At 46.7% G+C, this 10,408-nt stretch overlaps 1 long non-coding RNA gene across 1 annotated transcript; it reads right to left on the bottom strand.

Annotated features, from left to right (window-relative positions):
* Positions 1 to 4,921: 4,921 nt before the first annotated feature.
* LOC118530968 (uncharacterized) lies at positions 4,922 to 9,764 on the bottom strand. Its single transcript, XR_004914913.2, has 2 exons — positions 9,426 to 9,764; positions 4,922 to 5,400 (listed from the first exon to the last, which is right to left on the bottom strand). It is a non-coding gene; the product is annotated as an uncharacterized LOC118530968 (long non-coding RNA).
* Positions 9,765 to 10,408: the final 644 nt, after the last annotated feature.

Genomic DNA, 10,408 nt, shown 5'->3' with positions numbered 1-10,408 from the left:
CAGAAGATGGAATCACTTTAGGTGGGATGACGGTAGGTCACAGAGACAAGCAAAGCCCTATTGCCTAATACAGGTCTTCTCTGGACCTTGGAGAGCTGGACAGCCTCCCTGCCCAAGGGCTGTAGCCGCAGCTCTAATTCTGGAAGAGAGACCATTTACCTCTATAATTCTATATATAATCTGGCTCCTCTTGAGCTGGTATTCATCAAAAGACACCTTGACCTCAACATTTTAAATGTTACCAGATAATTCAAAAGACCTCCAACTCTTTCCTTGCTTAAGATCAACAACTGTAAGAAATACCAAAATTGAATTAAAGACAAAAATAAACAAGGAGTTGAACCAGTTCAGTGTGATGTTTTGAATAACGACAAATTCCCAAGATGTTTTAGGGACACAGAAACTTCTGGATATGAACTTAATTTCATAAGACAAATGGAGACATTTTTCCTGATTTATAAATAGCAGTGTGTGCCTTGAATGAGGACAGGGATACAGGTCAGAAAGTGACATTTTTTTCCAGCTTGTCACTCAACACCTTCTCTCAGAGGATCTTTGCTACTTAATCTATGTCTCTCCATGTGCCGAAGAGCTCTTGTAGTTCAAAATTTTATGATAACAAAAGGCATAGCAGTGATTACCTCTGGGCAGGAGGTTAGGGATCTGGGGTCAGTGTATATAGGGAGGGGCGCTAGGAAGCTTCTGGGGACTGCTATGAGGCCATTTGTCAGCAACCTCCCACCTCCCACTTTCAGGGAAGCTGTCCCAAGACAGCTGTCCTGAGGGGCGCCTGGGTGGCTCAGTCGTTAAGCATCTGCTTTCGGCTCAGGTCATGATCCCCGGGGTCCTGGGATCGAGCCCCGCATCGGGATCCCTGCTCAGCAGGGAGTCTGCTTCTCTCTCTCTCTCTTCCCTTCTGCCCTCCCCCTGCTCGCACTCTCTCTCTCTAAAACAAATAAAATATTTTTTAAAAAGAAAAAGCAGATTTTCTATTTTAAAAAATAATTATAAAAAATCAAATTAAAAGCTTGCTGTTTCTCGATCAGCCCAACGTGCCCGCTGCGGGACAGGCCACACACGTGTCTCCTGACCCTCTTCACGTCACTCTGCTGGAATTGGGACTCGGAACCAACACAAGGCAATGCGGATACTCTGGCTGCTGTGAATGGCAAAGCCATTTGTCCCAGTCCAGGAAACTGTGGCAGGCTAACCCATTAACTCACAAGTAGGGGGAAATCTCACTCACCACAGCTCCTGCCACCACCATAGGTGTCCCCAGGAACACGGCTTCCTCCCTGGGCTCAGGCCATGTCTGCTGAGGCTGGCTGGGTCATTCATAAAAGCCTCAAGAATCATGCTAGAAACCCCCTCAGGTAGAAGCTGGTGGCGGAACAGACCGTAGCAGCAGGTGCATTTCCCCCCGATCCCCGGGACGAGCACCATGACTGTGGCTCCGGGGAGAGGATGCTGGCTTGGTTTAAGACGCACTACCTGCTCTTCGGCCACTTTCTTGGGCTTCTTTGCAGCTTCTAGGGGAAGAAAGGGAAGACGCACAGGCTTTGTTCCCCTGGGACAGCTCATGAGAACGGGCCACTGCTAGAGGATGTGAGAATACCTCTATGCAACAGTCTGGCGCCGCGGATATCATCCCTCCTGGCCACCAGCTCCCAGCGGCTGTCCCCTCACCAGTCCACCGCTGGGCCATGAGGCCCCTGAGGTCAGCACTCTCTCTGCTGAGGCTATCTGCCCACTCTCGAGCACAGGCTCAACCCCTGGATTCGTCTGCTCAACTAACTAAAAATGAAAACTATCAGTATGCCGACTGTGAGAAATGGAATCGGGAAGATGGGGACCAGAGGACCCAAGGATGCTTCCTGGATTCAGCACTGACCACTCAGCTCCCTCTGGAAATCCCAAGGCTAAAGCCTCAGGAGCAGGAATAGCTGGCAGGGCACACGACCCTTACCATGTCAGCCCTGAGCCCCTTCACAGCCACACACAGAATGAGGCCCCAGGACACGCCTTAGCTACCTAACACCCTGACTGCTTTAGACCAGACCCCAAGAGAAGCCAGTAGTCAACATCTAGACCAATCTCAAGTCGGCTGCGAAGTGCAGCTTCTGGGCATCTCCACGACTGCCCCGCTAGCCCAGGACTTCAGCATCCAGCCCAGCTCTGCTCCCCCCACTCCCCCGCACCCTGAGCTCCCCCCACTCCCCTGCACCACTGCGGCTGGTGAGACGCCTGCACTCTACCCTCTAGTGGCCACAGGGGGAACAGCAGGAAGCCGAATCTGGCCGTTGTCCTCAAGGGGAACCGAGATGCACAAGGTCACTAGCTGGACTGTCCTTTCTCTTCCTCCCATCTTTTTGTGGATGGTTGTAAATCTTTTATAGTGATGCAAAAGCCTAAGCCACGTTTCTACAACCATTTAAATTGTTACTTCAGTCAAAATTCTATTGGATCCTTATGTGTATGGTTCTCTCTGTACACTCCCTGAATTCAGTTATTATTATCTTGGCAGAAGATGTGAGTCATAACCCCCACCACCAGAGAGTGCTGTCTATGGGCTACGCCAAGGAGCCTCTCCCCCAGGAAGGCCACGCTAATATCATCCTTTTCTGCGTGGGCCAGGATGCAAAGGTTTGGAAACACTGATCCAGCAAGATTCAAAAAAGGGTTTTGAATTAAATCAAATAAGATGCCATGGGGACGCCTGGGTAGCTCAGTCGGTTAAGCGTCTGCCTTTGGCTCAGGTCATCATCCTGGCGTCCTGGGATCGAGCCCAGCATCGGGCTCCCTGCTCGGCGGGAAGCCTGCTTCTCCCTCTCCCGCTGCTTGTGTTCCCTCTCTCGCTGTGCCTCTGTCTGTCAAATAAATAAATAAAATCTTTAAAAAACAAAACAAAAAACAAAAAAGATGCCATGAATGAATTAATGAATGAAATCAGAGTACTTGCTTTGCCTCTTAATAACTGCAAATCACCAGCCTCTCCAAGCCTTGATTTTTCAACTGCGATAGAAAGAATTTACAGGATTATGAGGATTAACAAGGAATGACATAAGTAAAAGCTATAAAACATTATACAAATTTAATTATTACCTTGGACGTTAAGAGTTACACCACCGTTTCCCTAACAGACCACTCCCTTCAATCTCACCTTTCTGCCATATACCCTGCTCTCATCAACAAACTATTCTTCAGACGCCTTTTCCCCCCAAAATCACTCTCCACATTAAAAAATGTCGTCAGCTCCCCTTTGCCTACTCAGTCAAGTCTAAACTCCCACCACAAGGATCTCAGTCATCTGGCTGTCACTCCCTCTGTTTTCCGTGAACCCAACGGATGGGCGGGGGGAGGTGTCCAAGTCCAATCTGTCAGGTACACCAGCCACTAGGGGGCGTAAGGTCCCAGGGTCGGCCTATATTGCAGAAGTTTATCCAGAGAAATCAGAAGCAACACAAAGGGGCAAGTTCAACGCATGAAGCGGGGAGGCCGAAGTCAGAGCTGCAGAAACAGCGTCAGAATGGGATTTAGGCGGAGTACCTGGGTCACTCAGTCAGTTACACGACTGACTCGATCTCAGCTCAGGTCTTGATCTCAGGGTCATGAGTTCAAGCCCCACATCGGGCTCCACGCCTAGCATGGAGCATCCTTTATTATTTTTCTTTTTTGGAGCCTACTTGAAAAAAAAAAAAAAAAGAATTGGATTTAGGGGCAAGGGAAGGACATAAGCCATGTAGTTTCATAAGGATGGGCTCAGTTACACTGTCCTGACAACCAACCTCCAAACCCCAACGGCTTAACACAACAGAGACTTATTATTTGCTAATGCAAAGTCAGCAGCAGGCCTGGTGTGGGGTGACTCATGGTGACTGTCTTCCATGAGGCAGTCTTGTTGCAGAAGTTATGATACATCTGGGGGATGGTGCAGGCTTTTCTTTGCTTCAGCTGGAAGAGAAACCTGTCACTTCTACTCATACCTCACTGTCCACAATTAGTCAAACCGCCCCACCTTCTTTCAAAAGGACTGGTAAGTGTGGCTGTGCTGGATAGAATCCAAAAATGTCACCCACTAGGGGATGGGCTGAATGGGGGATGGGCATTAAGGAGGGCACTTGTTATGATGAGCACTGGGTGTTACACATAAGTGATGAATCCCTAAATTCTACTCCTGAAACCAATATTACACTATACACTAACTAACTAGAATTTAAATAAAAATTTGAAAAAAAAAGAATGTCACCCACAATCCCTCCCCTCCCTCTACATGGAGGTCACTCCTCTCATCAATAGTGCAGCCTACTTCCCCTCTCCCTAAATCTGGGCTGGCATGGTGACCTCCTTTGACCAAGAGAAATGTAGGAGAAATGACAAAGGTGCAGCCCTTAAGCCCTTCTGTTTTTGCTCTCTTGGAACCCAGCCTCCAACGTGGAGCGGCATGGAGGAGAACTAAGGAGCCCCCCCCGGAGCTCCCAGCTGAATGCAGCAGCGTAAGCCACCTGTCTCACGGGGAATGATATGCATTGCTCAGTCAACCCACAGAACCCAGAGAAATAACCCAAATGTCCATCTGTCACCAAACTGGCCCTTCAGCTCGTTAAGCAATAGAAACGGACAAGAGACAGGGGCACCTGGGTGGCTCAGTTGGTTACCTCTTGATTTCGGCTCAGGTCATGATCTCAGGGTCATGAGACGGAGCCCCAGGTTGGCCTCTGCACTCAGCACAGAGTCCGCTTGAGATTCTCTCCCTCTCCCTCTGCCACCCCCCTCCACACCCCCACTCCCCACGCCCCTACTCCCCACGCCCCTGCTCTCTAGAAAGAAAGAAAGAAAGAAAGAAAGAAAGAAAGAAAGAAAGAAAGAAAGAATGAAAGCTCTTTTAAAAAACAGAAAAAAAAGAAATTGACAAAAGGCTAAATGGAGTCCCAGGCAAGGCTTTATTGGGGCTTTTGCTTGAGCACAAGGGAGGCAGATCAAAGAATCCTCAAGTGGGCTCGCTGAGAGGTCAGGCAGAGTTTTTTAAAGAAACTTCGGTGGCGGGAATGCCGTCCATTTCTGTGTCAGGAAGGACGCTGGGTTTGAGGTTGGCGATGAGAGAATAACTACCACGACTTCCAGTGTTTTGATGAAACCTCAGATGCGAGGCCATGTGGCCGAGGGTCCGTGATTTCACATTGTTGGAGCCTTGGCTGTATCCCTGGGGGTTGCAAACTTCTATAAGTTTGCTGTGGCCAAACCAAGAAAGAAGGGCATATGCAGATTTCTATATAAATTATGATTCCATGAAAGATTTTGAGGAGGTGAAGAGGCTGGTATCTTCCAGAGTGCAAAGCAATTTGGAATGTAAAGAACTTCTTTGGGTTGAGTTCCATTGAAGTTTGTCAATGACCTGTATTCCTGAACAATGAAACGTGAATATTGGGTTATGGAATAGTTTCTCTTGATAAATAAACAACGAACAAATACTGTGCGGAGAAAAGAAAAAGGAAGGAAGGAAGGAAGGTAGGAAGGGGGGGAAGGGTGACATGGAAGCATGTAGACGTGGGGATTCATTAGCACCTGTGCGCTTAAAGGTCATGCCTCTTCATGCATCTTCATGTCTAATTAGCAGGTTCAACCTCCACCCTTGAGCATGATTTTCACTATTATTATGAGGAGGGAAGTCGGTGAAAGGTCAGCAGTGGGGTCTGCTCACTGTCAGTCTTTGTAGCCCACATGCTCCTTTCAATAAGCATCCTCCCTTTGCACTCGCCCAAGATGCTACTCAAGAGGCACTGAGTTTTAGCTTTTTTTTCTTCCTCATGGAGGCAGCCAAAGAATGCTGGATTCTGCGGTCAGGGTTGAGGGGACCCAAGTCCAGTCCCTGCTCTGTCTCACATCAACTGATGATAAATAAATAAAACATGGCAAATCCACACAATGGAATATTATTTGGCGATTAAAAGGAATTAAGTACTGATACATGCTACAAAAAGGATGAACCATTTATACGAAATGTCCAGAAGAGACAAATCCATAGAGACAGAAAGTAGATCAGTGGTTGCCTAGGCCTGAGGGAGTTGGGAGGGGAAACAGGGTGTGACTGCAGTGGTTATGGGTGTTTTGGGGGATGTTGAAAATGTTCTAAAACTGACTATGGTAATGGTTACATGACTCTGTGGATATTCTAAAAACCATTAAATTGTACATTTTAAATGGGTGGGTTGTATGATATGTGAATTGTATCTCCAGTAATGCTGCTTTTAAAAAAACCAAGGTTGGGGTGACTGGCTGGCTCAGTCAGTGGAGTGTGTGACTCTTGATCTCAGGGTTGTAGGCTGGAGCCCCACGTTGGGTGTAGAGATTACTTAAGAATAATTAAACCTTTTAAAAAAATTAAAATTAAAATAAAATAAAAACTGGATAGTTTTCAGTTACTGGGGAGGTTTTAAGTATGTCTTTAACTGTGTTTGGAGCAACTTCTTCAATTGTAAATTTTATGAAATCTAAATGCAGATCAACAGTTTCTGGTGAAAACTTAGCATACAAATTGAGCTGAGCTGTGAGTGTTAAATACACACTGGATTTTGAAGAGTTAGCAAGAAAATAAATTTTTTGTTATTGACTACATGTTGAAATGATAATACTTTGGCTACACACACAAATGTATTAATTTCACGGTTCTTTTTATTTCTTTTAATAGTGTCAATAGGAAATATTAAATACATATGTGGTTTGCATTATACGTTGTTTGATTTGCTCTTCACCATTAATTAGGGCCTAAAGCCTAAAGTTACATGTAACTTATAAATTTTGCCCAGTAAAAATACAAATGACCGAAGACTAGCCCAAAGGTGTATTGCTCAGTTTGTCTCTAACTTAGTTGACTTACTCCATCATGCCCTTCCTGACTCTACCAATCTCTATTCTGCAAATGCTCTTTGTTTGGGGTTTGTTTTTTTTAAGGTTTTATTGATTGATTGATTGATTGATTGACAGGGGAGGGGCAGAGGGAGAGAGAAAATCTCAAGCGGACTCTGAGCTCAGAGCCCACTTCAGGGCTTGATCACCTGACCCTGAGATCACGACCTGAGCCGAAATCAAGAGTCGGACACTTAATCGACGGAGCCACCCAGGCATCTTGTGAATGCTTTGAACCAGCTATACGGCAGGTCAGTTTCCTCACTGAGTTGAATAAACCTTTGACACATGTTTACTGTAGAGTTGTATGAGTCATGTTTCAACTTTTTTTTTTTAAAGATTTTATTTATTTGTCAGAGAGAGAGAGAGAGAGCCCGTGGCAGGCAGAGGGAGAAGCAGGCTCCCCACTGAGCAGGGAGCCCGATGCAGAACCCCATCCCAGGACCCTGGGGTCATGACCTGAGCGGAAGGCAGATGCTTCACGGACTGAGCCACCAGGGGTCCCCATGTTTCAACTTTTTAAAATTATATTTTGACAAAGCCCTCCAGTATGGTCCAACATATTCAGATCACTTCTTTAATGTAAAATTTATAAATACTTGGGCCTGCTTCTCCCTCTCCACCCTGCTTTTACTCTCACTATCTCTGTTGCTATCTCTGTCTCTCTCAAATAAGTAAATAAAAATCTTTTTTAAAAATTACAAATACTTCAAATAAAATGTCTAAAAGAAAAAGAAATTCACAGCCTTGTTACCCTAAGAAAATTTTGTATTCATTCTTACCATCTCTCAATTTTTGACTATACTTTTTCACATAGATGTAATTATAAAATGGATGCTAATTTGCATCCTCAATAGGTACATGCATAAAAATCATAAACATTATTCATGTTTTTACATGTTCTTCATGATTATCATTTTTTTTTTAAAGATTTTATTTATTTATTTGAGAGAGAGAATGAGACAGAGAGCACGAGAGGGAAGAGGGTCAGAGGGAGAAGCAGACCCCCTGCTGAGCAGGAAGCCCGACGTGGGACTCGATCCAGGGACTCCAGGATCATGACCTGAGCCGAAGGCAGTCGCTTAACCAACTGAGCCACCCAGGCGCCCTCATGATTATCATTTTTAATAGCTGCATATATTTCATTGGCTTTTGTGTTCTAACTTAACAACTTGCTGATTGTTGAGAATTTGGTTGCTTTCCAACTTTTTACTCTTACAAAGCATGCTACAATGAACATTTTCCACATATGTATGTATATGATCTTTTGCTTCTGTTTATTTCCTTAGGGCAGATTCCTGTGAGAGGGATTACTGAACTTCAGAGTGTGAACAATTTTAGGGCCATTGAAAGGCGCTGCTATAATGTGTCCAAAAAAAGGTTGTGACCATGTACACGACCACCACCAGTCAGTCTACTGATGTGCCCGTTTCCCAAAATGTCCCTACCCTGATGAAAGAGTGTAATTTTGTTTCTGTTTGTGTTTTGCTATAAACTATTCCATGCAAAATAGACTCTCAATTTAAATGCTGCTTATAATTTCCTGTTTCCTATCTGAAGGAAAACGGGCGCTCTGGGGCACCTAACACAAAAATGATTCCTCAAGTGGAGCTCCCACACTGGAACTGAGGAACCCACCTAGCCGACTTCCACAGCCAACAGCCTTTGTTGTGGAGAAATGGATGAGCCCCAGACGCTCAGCCTCCAAAACACAGGACTGGAGCGAGATACTGGTGTGTGGGTAAAATCAGACTGAGGAATGAGTCGAGGATGAATGGAAACATGGAATATAGCTAGAGCACTTCTCCTGTAGAAGTTAAGAATGTGCTCAATAGGCACCATCCTTAAACACAGCGGCACTTGTTTGCTAGAGCTGACGTGGGAGCTTAAACAAAAACTCATTTTCTCACAATTCCGGATGGAGGCTGGACGTCCAAGATCATAAGGTGTGGGCAAGTGTGATTTCTACCGGAGCCTCTCTCCTTGACTTGCAAATGGCCCCATCTAGCAGTGTCCTCACAAGGTCATCCCTGGGTCTGCATTTAAGTCCTGATTACCTCTTCTTATATGAACCCGAATCATATTGGGTTAGGGTCTACCCTAATGACTTCATTTACCTTAATTACATCTTTACAGGACCTATCTATAAATACAGTCATCTTCTAGGGTCTGAGGGGTTAGAACTTCAATTTATGAATTGAATGAGGGGTGGGGGACGACACACACACAATTTAGCCTATGACAGTAGTTTCTGCAATATTTGTTGCAACTTTGTAGACTTAAAAGTTGGTAAGGTTAAGTCCCCTGGAGGGGTCGTATTTATTAAATCACAATTAAAATAGGCACAAAATAATCAGAAAAAAAAAATATCCCTCTTTACATTGTCCTGCAAAGAGCAGTAAAAGGAGATTAATCTCAGTAACTCTTTCCGTAATCCCCTTTCTCCCACCGCTCTCTGTCCACCTGCAGAAAAGCCACCTGCGCACCCCGCTCCCGGGCTGCTTCCCCCGCCACACACTCACCCCCGCAGGCCCCGGCGCTTCGGAACGTGGATTCAGGGAGCTCCTCACGCTCCCAGAGCGGCCTTTCCGGATGGGCCCCTTCCGTAGGTCCGCACTGCCCAGCGCGGGGCCGCGGGCCGGGATGCACCGCCGGGGGGGGGGGCAGTGGGGCGCGCCGCAGGTGTCGCAAGGCGCGAGGAGGCTGGCAAGGGACCGGGTCCGCCGCGGGGCCCCCGTCCCCAGGAAGCCGAGCATCCCCGGCACTCCCGCCGCCTCCCCGGGGCCCCTCCCGCCGGAGCGCGGGTCCCACCGGAGCCCCGGGGGCGACACGGGCGGAGTCCTCCTCCCACACAGCCCGGAGCCCGCACCTTCTCCGCGGACAGATCCCCTCCGAGACTGTGGTCGGGACCGCGAGGAAAGGAAGCAAGACAAGCGGCCGCTAGATGTCCCCTTTGTCTCATCACAGCAGTGCAGGGCGCGGCCGGCCCCCCCCAAGTTTCATTGGTCCTCGGCTGTGGCGAGGAGACAGGCTTCGCGGCCACGGAGGTTCCCGGTGGCCCACCCCGCTCGGGTGGAAGCAAGTTTGGGGGCGTGGCGTCCTGCGCGAGCCCCACATTGGGTGTAGAGATTACTTAAAAAAAAAAAAAAAAAAAACTTTAAAAATTTTTATAAATAAATAAATTTGTTTTTTCTAGTCTCATTTGAACCGATTATAATGCCTGCGTGAGTCTCCCCTATGAGCAAAACAAAATCTTTAACTGGGATCATTTTCATATCTGTATGAGATTCATTTTACCTTTTTTCCGAAAACGATCTTTCAACAATGTTAAGAGGTAGATTCACTGTAATGTTTAAGAAGTTGAAGCTTCAGGACCTCTTCCAAGGCCCTCTACTTAATGCATTATTTTTCTTAAAGAGCCCCCCCCCAACTTGTATAAGCTTCAGGCCCAACAAATCCATACCCCCCTCCCCCTCCCCCTGCTGACTGCCAGCTCCCTCAGCCC

This window comes from Halichoerus grypus, chromosome 7 (genome assembly GCF_964656455.1).
Source record: "Halichoerus grypus chromosome 7, mHalGry1.hap1.1, whole genome shotgun sequence".
Taxonomy (NCBI): domain Eukaryota; kingdom Metazoa; phylum Chordata; class Mammalia; order Carnivora; family Phocidae; genus Halichoerus; species Halichoerus grypus.
This window is presented reverse-complemented; position numbering and strand designations above follow the sequence as displayed.